General features: G+C 40.1%; 1 protein-coding gene across 2 annotated transcripts in view; it reads left to right on the forward strand.

Annotated features, from left to right (window-relative positions):
* Window positions 1-13,685, forward strand: part of LAMB4 (laminin subunit beta 4) — a 1,139,974-nt gene that overhangs the window by 549,214 nt on the left and 577,075 nt on the right. The gene's annotated exons all lie outside the window — the stretch shown is intronic.

The raw sequence follows: 13,685 nt of genomic DNA on the forward strand, positions 1-13,685 counted from the left end.
TATATATATATATATATATATATATATATATATATATATATATATATATGTTTAAATATTTCTTTTGATATACTTAGAAAGTTGCTAGAATAAGAAACTTTGCATTAGTAAGCTTTCTCTGAAGGATACAAAGTATGAAATCCACATCATTCCATCCATCTACAACCTCTTTTTCCCATTTTTACACGAGGTCAAGGTGTCACATTAACAATGACAGTCATCTATAGCCATTGTTCAAATCAGTGAGTGCCTGTCATTATTTAGAAACTGCAGTTTACCAGAATTTGCCAGCAAAATACAATTTTTGCAAGGAACAGACCTAAATACTTCCAAAGTTCTTTGCTCAAGAATTCTGGACAAAGCCAAAAATAAACAGGGAGGGACAAAAATGGAAAAATTTTAAATACTGTTTTCTCAATTTGTTAAAAAGGTAAACCCATTGGGCAAACTGCTCCTTTTCAATGGTGACCAGGGAACACTATTTCATGAAAAAACTTGCTCAAAGTCACAAATTGGGCAGATGAAGGTGATAAGATTCAAACCTTATATTTCTGATTAGAGGAAATGGCTCATTAACATGTTAGAGCCTTAAGAACCAGACAACTCTAATGCTTGTTTGTCTTCTTGGCTTTTCCCGGTTAGGGGTCGACACAGCGGAACTCCGGTCCACTAATGATTGGCAGTCGATTTTTATGGTGCCGAGTTGCCAGCCCAACGTCCAACCTTCAACAAAGGCATGCTCATTCACGCATGTCTTTCAGAGGCCAGACGACCGCGGGGAAGACATGCAGACTCCACACAGAAGGCACTCTGAACAGGAGAACTTCTTGCTGTGAGGCAACAACGCTACCACTGTACAACCCCGGCTTCTTGTAAATTTTTTTTTATGAAAGTTTTAAATTAATTCCAAATCTCTGTGATCATTGCTTTCTCTCTCTTTGCCTCTCCCTTCTTTTCCTCAGCAAATCACCTTATGGGGCACCTATCTCTCCATTCACTTCTTCCACTAGCAATATAACTTTATCTATCTCACAATTTTTCTAACCACTCCTATATCCCATTATACCTTTTAGTGTTAGTCATCTTCATCAGTAACCATTTTTTCTTTCACCTCTTTCTTTAACTACTGCCTACCTACTAACTTACTTTTTCATCCTACTTCCTTTTTCTCTCAAACATGTATAAGTATGTATAAAAAAATCAAAAAAATGTTGTATCTTCGGTGTCAATACTGCATTTCAAAAATAAACAAAGCAGTAGGTTTTGCAAGGACATGCATTTTCTGAACAATGTGAATTATGAAACTCTAATAACTTGCATTATTGACTGTCTGTAATCCTTAGTTATCTACCAGAAAAAAGAAGTAAACAAGTGACAGTACATAAATATGATGCAAAATCAAAGGTGTTCTGCAAAGCAGGAGACAGATAAGACCTTAACAGAACCATAGGTTTTTCATCGACATGCATTCTGAACAGGAACTATGAAACTTTGATGACTTGCATTATTACCTGTAAATCTCAATGATTTTTTTCATTTCAAACACCTTTATTGAATTATCACTTGTGACACAGGCAGATTTACATTTACATAAAAGTAATCAAACTATATTAACATAACAAACATTATACTTCATATATATTGCTATATAACATATAACCTAAGCAATATTTCATAAATTATTTAATTCCTGCCTTTTTTAAACAAGAAACATCTTTATTAAACTATCAACACAGGCAAACATACAGATATATAAATGAAAATAAACCACACCGACACAATCCTAGTTGCAATCATAGGTTCATAGGTTCATAGGTTCATACTAGGCTATCTGCCCTAGGGCATTTATAAGCCTAGCCAGAGTGTGTTTGGCTTTCGCCACCCATTTAAATTAATTTTGCTATGCCCTTTTTTGAAGTTAGTATACTGTGCCTCTGTCTAACAGTGACACAGAAGGGATAGCCAGGGTAAACCTATGATCTCCCATCCACTCATCAAGATTCTTCTTCAAGAGAGTCAATGTGGGACTCTGCCTAACCTGGACTGGGATTTTATTCCAGAGTGAAGGGAGCCTCTGGGTTATGAATCTGTCCCTCCAGCATGTCCTATTTATTTCAGTGCTGAGGTTCAAGTCTCTCGAGCGCGTAGCTCGATGGGATTTGGATTTTCTGAGGTGCAGCATGTCCATTAATTCCGGGTTGGACATGGCTTTATACGTCAGGCACACATGCCACTGAGTAGAGCTGGAGTTTCTTTAACCGGACAGCATATGGCATCTGTTTGAGCCCTTTGATCCTCTTGGTGAGGTATTTTTGGGGTTTTTCCAGTTGCTGCAGGTGTCTGGTAAGGTACATCCCAAAAGGGGCATGGTACTCAATTATGGGCCTGATGAGGGATGAGTAAAGAGGCACAATGACCTCCCCTGATCTAGATGTGAATCCCTTCATGATTAGGTGGGCTATATAAAATGTTTTTCTAACCACTTTGGCCACTTGGTTGTCAAATGAGAGATTGCTATCAACTTGGGTCCCCAGGTCCCTAATGACTTCTTCTGTACTTAATGGATTACCACCTATGTGGTAATTTGTGGGCACTTTGTTTTGGCCAAAGGGGATGACTATACACTTTTTGGCGTTTAGCTTGAGGCCATGGCTCTGTCTGTTTCTATGAGGCCCTTTTGGAGGATGCTTATTTCGGCTGGAGAGTCGATTATGGCTCCCAGTTTGCAGTCATCTGTGAACTTGGTCAGCCACAGTCCTTCCATGTTGGCCTGTACCGCCGAGAAATATTTACCGAACAAGAGAGGTCCCAGGACTGAGCCTTGTGGGATGCCACTTGTAACTGGTTTGGAGTCTGACATGGCTCCAGCAATTCTAACCATGTGGGTTCTGTCCTTGAGCCAGTTTGCAACCCATCTAGTGACATAGGGGTTTATGTTTAAGCTGGTGAGCTTAACTATAATGCCCGAGTGGGGTATTGTATCGAAGGCTTTTACGAGGTCCAGGTAGGCTGTGTGGACCACCTTCTCCTCATCAATGGCCTTGGTGACTGTTTCAAAGAAATCGACCAGGTTTAAGAGGCAGGATCTGCCCTTAACAAAGCCAAACTGGGTAGGATCCAGTGTCTGTAGGTCCCCAATATCTTTATTTATAAGGTCCGTGATGATCCTTTCCATAGCTTTGCAGACCAAGCTAGTCAGGCTTATGGGGCGATAGTTTCCAGGATCCATTGAGGCACCACCTTTGTGGAGAGGGACCACTGTTGCTGTACGCCACTCTTTGGGTACATATCCTGTAGTAAGGCTGAGATTGAACAGTCGTTTTATGTTTGGGTTTAGCTCTTCTTGGAGTTCATGTAGGATGCAGCCCGGGACACCGTCTGGTCCCATTGATGCTGTGTTTTTTGCTTTGGAGAGGGCGGCTCTTACCTGAGCATCTGAGATGTCAGGGGGGGGGGGGCAGAACTCTGTTGGGATATATATTTGCCCTTTTGGTGGGGAGGGGTGGGGAGTTTGCACTGAACCTGTCAGCTAGGATGTTGGCAATGTCTGTGGGTTCGGTGTATTTTTTGTCATTTTGGACTAATTCTGAGCATATCTGGGAATTCCCACCCAGGTTCCTAACATAACTAAAGAAAGCCTTGTGATTATCCTTAGTGTCCTGTGCAATATTTCTCTCAAAGCTGGCCTTAGACAATTTTATGAGTGCCCGTAGTTTTTTGCTAATACTGATCAGAGATGCCTTCCCTTTTTGGGATTTTGCTCTATCATGTAGTAGCTTCCTCCTTCTATTGTATAGTTTGTTTATGGCTGGGGTCCACCAGACAGGACGTCTGCCTTTGGAGGATTGGGTCTTGGTTTTATTCGGGATTGCATGATCCATGCATTCCTGAAGGTGTTCATAGAATGCGTTTATAAAGGATTCTGCGGTCTGGGCCGTATTTTCCACAGGCCCGGGGGCTTTGAAGAATTCCACCCCTGTTTTGAGGCATGTGAAATTTGCTTTAGAGAAGTTTTTCACTGTGGTTTTCTGGGCAGGGGGTGGGGTCGGGATGTGAATATCCAGTGAGATTAGTTTATGGTCTGATCTTACCAGTGAGGGATACACTTCTGGTCTGGAGCATAGTGTCCCCATGTTGGTGATGATCAGGTCCAGTATGTTTTCCCCTCATTACAAGCCATACAGACAAACTCCCAGTTGTAAACATTATAATTACTTATAATCTACCCATTTTTTCTCACTCAAACATTACATAGCTCATTTAAGTCCTGCTGCCTTTTAAACATCATTTCTCCCTTGTATGTATTGTTCCCACAATTCCCATTTTTTCCTATGTAGTTTGCTCCTAACCCTTTCTGAAGATCTCAGTTTCAGTCATTTTATCTCTGTTACAATATTCACTTCTTCCAGTATAGCTGGCTTAGATTTTGATTTCCATTTTCTAGTAATTGCTTTTCTGGCAGCAACCATTATTAGACACAGCAAGGCCTTACCATGTCTAGACAATTCTGATTCTTTATCATAGCTCAGAAAAATAATCTCCCTCATCAAACCAGTCTGCCCACCCAGCATCTCTGACAGTGCATCCCGCAGGGAATCCTTAAAGTCTGCCAACTCACCACACTCCCAACAAATATCTTCCCAATTACCTCTTTCTTCCCCTTCACACCTCCAACATTTGCTGTCTGACTGAGGAAAAATTCTCTGGAGTTTACTTGGAGAATAAAAATATCTGTGTAAAGATTTCCAGGCAAAACCCCTCAAATCTTCAAGATTTTGTTGCATATTTGGGAGACATACATATCTCCTCCCATTGTTTATTTTTTTTATTAATTTTTTTTCAATTGCTTATCCAGTCTCTCTTCCCAATCTTTTCTAACCTCCTCTGATTCGTATAGTTATCATGGCAGCTTCTGTTCTAGATTCTGTTAAAAACTCTACCAGTTCTGATCTTTCATTTAGAACCCCCCTTTGTATTTCTCTTTGCCTATACTTTGATATCAGTCCTAGATACACAAGGCAATCTCTAACCTGCAGTCCAAATAAATTCTTGGCATCCTCCCATTCTATCATCTTTCCCTCTCTAGTTATTTGTTCCCAATACCTTGCCTCCTTTGCTAGTTTTCTCCAACACATTCCAGTCCCCTCTTGCCTACTGTCGGTATCCCTAATTACAGTCATCCCTATCGGCAGAATCTCCTTTCTCCATTCCCATGTTGGTTTAGTTCTTAGAATATTTTCTGCTACATTTTGAATATAATATTCTGTATGATTATTGTTATTCTCCTTAAAGGCCTGCATCCAAAATCCCAGTCTCTCCTTGCTTCTTGAGCTTCCTCCTGTTTCATCATCATACCTTTTCACTTTGAATTATTGTTTTCTGCTTGTGGTATGTATAGGAGTCTTAACTGTGTAGCTTTAAAATACCCATTCAAATTAGGTAATCCCAATCTTCCCAGTTCTACTGGAAGAATCAGCTTATCCCACTTGACTCTTGCCATCTTCCCCCCCAGAAAAAGTTCTTCAGCTCCTTATTAATTGCTACCCACAACTTCTCCTCTGGTTGATAAAAATATCCCTAACCTGTGTATAAGACTAAAGGGACTAAAAATGTTTTAACTGCTTGTATCTTACTATCGGGTCTATATTAGATCATCGAAACAGCAGAATTTTGAATTATCCAATATCGAACCCAATATCGCGAATGCTGAAAACAGTGAAGCTGCACAAAACCAAATTCTTTCCTAGGGAAAGAATTCGGTTGCCCATTGTTGTGGCTTCGCTGTTTTCAGAGATGAGGTGGAAAGTTACGGGCTGGGTTAAGGTAAGTGTGTGATCGTGTGGACGTTTGGGTTAGGGCGATGGTTGGGTGAGTTAGGGTTAGGACGCGGATCAGGTAAGTGTGCGATTGTGACAGAATTTGGGGTTAGGGGCAGGTTAAGTGAGATAGGGTTAGGGCGCAGAGGTGAGTGTGTGATAGTGAGAATTTGGGGTTAGGGGCGGGTTAAGTGCATTAGGGTTAGGGCGCGGGTGAGGTGAGTGTGCAACAGTGACAGACCTTAGGGTTAGGGTCTGGGTTAAGGTAAGAGGATAGAGAGTAGTGTATGTGCAGTGTAGTGTAGGGTTAGACGTAACTTTTAAATGTGTGTGTGTGGATTGCTGCTTTTTAGTGTGCTTGTGGTGTGTGTGTGTGTGTGTGTGTGTGTGTGTGTGTGTGTGTGTGTGTGTGTGTGTGTGTGTGTGTGTTTCTTGGAACAGAAAATTTTTTTCCCTAGGAAAAAAATTGCTGTTTTGAGGTTTCGATATTGTTAGGGTTAGGGTTTTGCAGTTCAATGTTACGGCACTCAATAATGAGCCATTTCGATGATCTGATATAGACCCTTACTATTCATATCATATAACAAAGCTTCAATTTTCTGTTTTTGTATTATCTTTTGTTTAGTCTCTTTACACAAATCCTTAACTGCCACACTAGAATCATTTTTAATCCATACTCTTAAATGTTTCATTTTATCATGTCCTAATAAATATGAGTATTCCTGAACCAGTTCATGTGTGGGTGGGTAATTTACCACTATTGTCTTTGTTTTAACTTCATTAATTTTGTATCCTGAAAAGATCCGAAACTGTCTCAAAATGTTCCACAACACTCTAATGTCCTTTTCTGGTTTTGTCAGGTATAAAATAATATCACCTGCAAATAAAGCCAGCATTTTTTAATTACCATACCAATTGTATCTTTGAATTTCTGAGTCCTTTATTTTCTTTGCCAGTGTTTCCAAATATAATGTAAATAATAAAGGGGAAAGAGGACACCCCTGCCTGGTTCCTCTGCTCAAGCAGAAAGTATCAGAGAGGGCCCCACTCAGTTTAATTTTTGCCTCTGATCCCTCATATATCCACCTAATCAGTGATTTTTTTTAATCCTCAGTGATTTATTAATAGAGGAAGAAGTGAGTGAAGGTCTGGCACTTATTGCAGAGGATTAGGACTCTATGCTTTTAATGAGTTACTAACTGTAATCAAGCCTAGAGGGTTTGATTATTTCTACTTCCATTTGCCTGTTGTGTGACTGAGCAAATCACTTAACCCAATAGGTATCCTGACAAACATTAAAAAAAGGTAAAAACATTTTTTTTCTGTGTAATAAAAACAAATAGCAATAACTTATGAATATTTTAAGAACTAATAACATTACCAGCAAATGACATTTTTACATTACCAGAAAAATGATGTTCAAAGAAACCACCACAGCAAAAAAAAAAAAAAACACCCACATATGCAGACACACACACACACACACATGCACACACACCAAGGAAAATGCTAAAATTGTCTTTTAGGAGCTAATGGCAGGAGCTGTTTTTAATAAGAAATGCCACTAAAACTAATTGCATCACCTTCTCAGAACATGTGCCGTTACTGACTTTTTAATAAGAAATGCAGATAAAATTGGGAGTTGTGGTTAAGACAGTTTTTTTTATTTTCTTTTTTTTTAATGTTTATGGGGCCCTTCTGATGGCACCAGGTCCTAGACAGCTGCCTAAGTCACATTGTTAAGGATGTGGCCCTGAGCCTGATTAACCCAGTGCAGGTTTACACTGAACACAATACCAGTCCAACAATCTTTCATAGCTGTAATATTTACCCAGCCCCTCTTTATATCCTTTCTTACTTTAAATCTAGCAGCGATGAGCATCATGGTGAGTCAACACAATCCCCTTATTAACAGCCTTATAGCATATGGAATCCTGATTCAGTTTATGAACTGCCTCACTCTCACTCATGAAGAACTCTTACTGAACCCAAAGGACTCTTCAGGTATCTGGGATCCTCACTCAGTCAGCTATAGACAGTTTAACACTATCTTTACCCCACCTGCATCTATACAGAATCCGCATATTGCAAACTCAAATTAGTCTTAAGCTGATGTCATTAATACATGTTCACCAGAGCCTGCTAGTACTCTGAAGACTAGGCATTTGCCTAAATCCTCACATTTACCTCGTGCATATAACTCAGCATCAGCGGCCCATACCCAACATACTGCTTGCTCTGACACTTTAGGAATTACAGGCAGTAACAAGGTCATGTAACTTTCATGCAGAAGCTCTTAAGGCAGCAAGACCAAGTTAGAATGTCTGACAAAGTCCTGGTGATAGGTGACTCCATAATTAAACATACAGATGCTCCAATTAGTAGGATAAGCAATGGTAGGGTAATGGTTAGTTACTTCTCAGATGCCAGCATATTTAATGTTACTAAAGCCCTCAAGTTCCTTCACTCTAAGTACTCGTGACATGATCATTGTTTACATAGGAGTGAGTGACTTAAGATGCATCTCCTTGGATACATGAATAGAGACATAATGACTCTCTCAGAATATGCAGTTGGAAAGGGAATGAGACCATGCTTTCTCCATAGTGTCAAAAGTCACAACGTTGAATGTGCACAACGCCAAACCATTTCTGTTAAACCTATACCAGCGAAACCTTAGAAATGTAACAAATCTTCAAAAGTCGACATTTTCGACCACACCACGCCTACAAACAAGTGCTAATATGGGTCGCAAAGGGGGTGAGATTTTGTGGTTTGGATTGTGAGTGTCAACATTATGGAGGTAAACCATGAGATGGTTAACAACCCTTGCTGCTTGCTAGGAATGGTCTGCATCATATTTCTCATTTCTTCTGTATATTAACTAAGACTTTTTCTTCCCCCCAGTGCCCTTTTTTAGGTAAGGTGAATATGAGAGTTTTGTCAAATATCCCACATAGATAACCAAAACCAAAATCAAAATCATATAAAGTAGAACTGCTCAATGCTGTATTTCTTAGACATTCCTAATCCCTAAAATATGGATATATGTTTAGTTACTGAAACATAGATTCAGAACAGCCTAAGCACCTCAGCAGCACAGAGTTTTAATGCTGAACTGGATATTGTAGCTACTAGCTAGTGGGAGGGGTATATCTGTGTTTCTAAGAAACTATTTAATCCTGAGACTTGCAATGTAAGATAATAACACAGAACTCCTCCACATTCATGTTATGATAACCAAATCCCCGTACCACATAGTAACCAGCTACTTTACCACCCTTGACACCAGTAGACCATGAGACATATCTTAACAATCTAACATAGCTCACCACAGAAACAAACAGTATTCTCTTGGGTGATTTTAACTATCCCTCCATTAACTAGGTAACTGGGTGCCCTTCTCCACCACAAACAGGTATGAGCATTCATTACTGGACTTCATTAATGTTGTCTTCTTAGTCCAACTAGTTGAAATCCCAGTGAAGGGTTCAAATATATTAGACCTTGTTCTGACAAATATAGTCACCCATACTCAGAACCTACAGTTACCAAATCTCTGGTCAAAACTGACTATCATGCAGTAACATTCACTCTAGGTATGAGACCTGAGTCACCTCAAAATCCACCCATCTTCAGAGAAAATTCCCAAGGCCATTCTCTAGCTAACTGATGCCCTAAGCAAAGTCAAACACCCTCCACAGCTAGATGATCCTGCTTCACATGCTGAAATTTCACAGATAAATTCTATACCCACCTTCAAGATAGCATTGAGGCCTTGATCTCCATAAGATATAAATACAGTGCCAAATTTAAGAATAAATGCATTTGGTGGAACCCTGGTTTTAACAAACTTCTAGCCCATATAAACAAACTTAATACCCCATCATCTGCAGAACAGTGCAGAATAATCAACAAAGAACTATGAATTACAGGTTAATTGCCATCCTTGATACAGATAAAGCCTTTTTCAGCTATGTCAAAAGCCTAATAAGTAATAAGCAGCACTTTACAGTTGTGTAAATGATTTGCAAAGCAATCTGCAAATTAATGTAGTTACTAAACATCTGACTGGATTAAAACAAGTATTTTAAAATCATTCAATGCTTCTGTTTCTAATGGACTGGTCTGGTTTAATCTGATAACCCTTAACTATAGTCCTACAAATCAACATCACTCAAACTTTATACAGACTGCGCATGGCTTAGACTGAGTGAGAATATTTAACTAATTCAGAGCTGAATTGCTTACTGACTGAGCAAAATTAAGAGGATATTCAATTTCATTATATGGTAATGAAGAAAGAAATAATTAAATTAATTCAGCACACAAGTTAACAAAGCTCTCTGGTTATGGGATAATAATTAAGAAATGCATATTTTTCAAGTCGTGCTCCATATCTGATTTAACAATACAGCCATTGCATCACAGCTGCCGGGTAAAACTTCCATGAAGCATATAGTCTGAGGACCCAAAACTGACAATCATGTGTACGCATTCCTCAAAGGTACATTTAGAGGGGCTGCTAAGGATGCTACAGCTCCCTTGCTAATGTTTATGTTAAGAAGTAATCAGGCAACAAATGTTAAAACAATTTTGAGTTAGGCTTTTCCATATTACAGTTTTATCTGTAAACTGTACTAGCAGTCAAGCTCTTTCATCACTGTAGACATTTTGTTGTAAAAGCAGTCCATCCAGATGTGTGAAATGAAGCTCTTAGAGCAATTAACAGATAATTAATTGAAGTTGTATTTTACATCTCTACAGCAGAAATTCTAAAAAGCAGTCTGAGCCTCTAATTTGTAACTATAAACCATGACAATCATATATAGTTTGTTGTTTCATATAGTAAATGTTATATTTTTGTTGCAATTCCCAAAATAAAATTGTGGGTGCAACCAATGACAAGACTCAAGAGGAACCAAAGTTACACAACGAATGAAAAGAGTGTTAACACTGTTATATTTCATGTCCATGTGATGATGCAATATCATAGGATCATAGGAGATTACTAGGCCTTCGACCCAGAGGTCATTTTAAGCCTAGCCGTTTCATCCCAATGTATTATCATAGACATGCTAGTCAATACTCAAGATTGCATTTAGTGATGAATGCCCATGTCCAGGAGGGTTGTGGGCTCTATCTCCAGTAAGAATTTATGGTCCCCCATCTACTCATCCAAGTTCCTTTTGAACAGTGTCATAGAGGTACTCTGTTTCACATGAATTGGTAGCCTGTTCCAAAGATGCGTCAGTCGCTGGGAGATAACTGTCTCTCCAGCTTGTCCTCTTTAAGTCGCAGGCCATATTTAGGTCCCCTGGAATGGGTAGCCCTAGTCCCATTTGGTTTATGGATCTGCAGCAAGTTTATTAGGTTCAGGTCTTGGACTGCTCTGTAGGTCAGGCATAAGTCTCTCCTAAGAAGTCTATACAATAGAGTAGTACAGTGACAGGGACGTAAGTCAGTCTGTGTAAGGCACATGCTGGAGACCCTTGATTTTCTTTGTTAGAAACCTCTGAGATCTCTCTAATTGCTGCAGATGCTTAGTACGTAGTACATGCCGAAGAGGGCATTATACTCAATTATGGGCTGGATAAGTGCCGAGTATAGGGGATTATAACTTCTTTTGCTCTCAAGGTGATACCGTTAGTAATCAAGTGTGCTACATAGAAAGCTTTACTTACTACAATGGACACATGGTGGTCGAAGTTAAGGTCACAGTAAATTTATGATCCCAGGTTCCTTACCACTTCATGGGTACTTAGGATACTGTTTTCTATTTGATAATGTGAAAGGAGGGGTTGTTTGTGCCAAAGGGAATGATGATGCATTTCTTTGCATTCAAAGTGACTAATACACCAGTTGTTTGTCTGCATTAGACACTGCTGGAGTGTAGTAACATCATTTGGGGATTCAATGATTGCACCTAGTTTGCAGTCATCAGCAAACCTGGTCAGCCACAACCCCTTAGTTTTGACCTGAACTTCTGAGAATTATATGCCAAACAGTAGTGGGCCCAGTACTGACCCCTGTGGCACCCTGCTGGTAACAGGTCTGGTAACAGGTCTGCTGGTTGATTGGGAGTCACCCACTTTGACAGTGTATGACAGTGTATGTCTGATTTGTCAGCCAGTTGGCAACCCATTTTACAATGAAGGGGATTACATTCAGTTTGCTAAGTTTATCAGTAAAGCCTGAATCTGGGATTCTGAAAAAACCTTTGCCAAGCTGAGGTATGCTATGCACACAGATTTGCCCTCATCAATAGCCTTGGCCACACTTTCAAAGAAATCCACCAGATTTAACAGGCAGGATCTGCCATTTATGAAGCCGAGTTGGGTAGGATCCAGGGATTGGAGGTCACCTGTGTCTTTATTTATGAGGTCCATAATGATACATTTCATGGCCTTACAGATGAGGCTGGTCAGGCTTATGGGTAAGTTGTTCCCTGGGCCTGTTGCTAGGCTACTTTTGTGGAGGGGAAAAACTGTTGCTGTTCTCCATTCCACAGGAATAAACCTTGTGGTTAGGCTATGATTGAAAAGGGGACTTAGTGGTGATGCTTGTTCATGTTTTAGCCTGTTTAGAAGACAGCCTGGGATGTCATCTCATCCCATAGAGGCTGTGTTTTTTACCTTGGACAGGGCTTTGAGGACCTGCTCTTCAGATATGTAGGGCAGGGGGCGTGTTTGGGTGGAGGTTTGTTGTAAGTTAGGAGAAGTTTAAGAGACTGAAATTTTCACCAAACCTACCCACTAGCAGGTTTGTTATCTCTGTGGGGTCAGTGTGTATAAGACTGTTGGCCACTAGTTCTGCACATGTTTGGTTCTTACCCTTTAGATTATGTGTAAAGCCATAAAAGGCCTTATGGATATCAATGGCTGTGTTTCCTCCCACATCGCAAAGACATGCTGTAGGTGGATTGGACACTCAAAATTGGCCCTAGGCATGCATGTGTGCATGTCTGTGCATTCCGTGGAAGGTTGGCACTGGGCTGACAACTCAACACTGTAAAACTCCACTGCCATTCATGAGTAGACAGGTGATCTGCTGTGGCGACCCCTAACCGGGAAAAACCCAAAAGAAGAAAAATATATCATTGGCTGTACTTGCTACATTTCTCTCCAAGGACCCCTTGGAGGATTTGACAATTTATCTTATTTGCCTGTTGAGGCTGAGAAGGGTGCTTTTCCATTGTTGGGGCCTTACCTTTGTTTTCTTGGACAGCAACTTTTTGCAGTTATTGTAAAATGTGTTGATGCTGGATATCCACCATGGCAGCTTGTTTTTATTTGGGGTTCTGGTTTTGATTCTTTCTGGTACACTCAAGTTTATACACATATGCAAGTGATTGTACAGGGCTTTAGTATAAGCTTCAGGACAGTTACCACTTCCAACTTTGGATGGGGCTTGGAATACATTTATACCTTTACCTTGGAGGGTATAGTTTGCCTTGGTGAAGCTTTTTAGTCTGAGTTCTCCCTATGTGAGTTCTGGTGTTAGTGTCAGCTCAAAGGTGACTGATTTGTGGACAGTTTTAACTAATGAGGGTCCAACAGTTGCAGCATTGCACCTGTTTGACATGTTGGTGAGGATCAGATCTAGAATGTTTGTTCCTCTTGTTGGGGTATGGGCAATTTGTTCCAGGGCATTTGAATTAACAAAGCCAAGGTACTTTTGTGCTAGCGAGTTAGGGCTAGTGTAGGTTTCCCAGTTGATGGTAAGATAATTGAAATCCCCATAACCAGTGTGTTCGGTAAAATTTGGATTGTCTCCAGTTTGGTCAAATAGGCTTCATGGGCATTGTGACCCATGGAGGGGGATCTATAACAGGCTATTACTTGAATGAGGATCTTACCCACCATAACC

The sequence above is a fragment of the Protopterus annectens genome, chromosome 11.part0 (genome assembly GCF_019279795.1).
Source record: "Protopterus annectens isolate FY-2018-M chromosome 11.part0, PAN1.0, whole genome shotgun sequence".
NCBI lineage: Eukaryota > Metazoa > Chordata > Ceratodontiformes > Protopteridae > Protopterus > Protopterus annectens.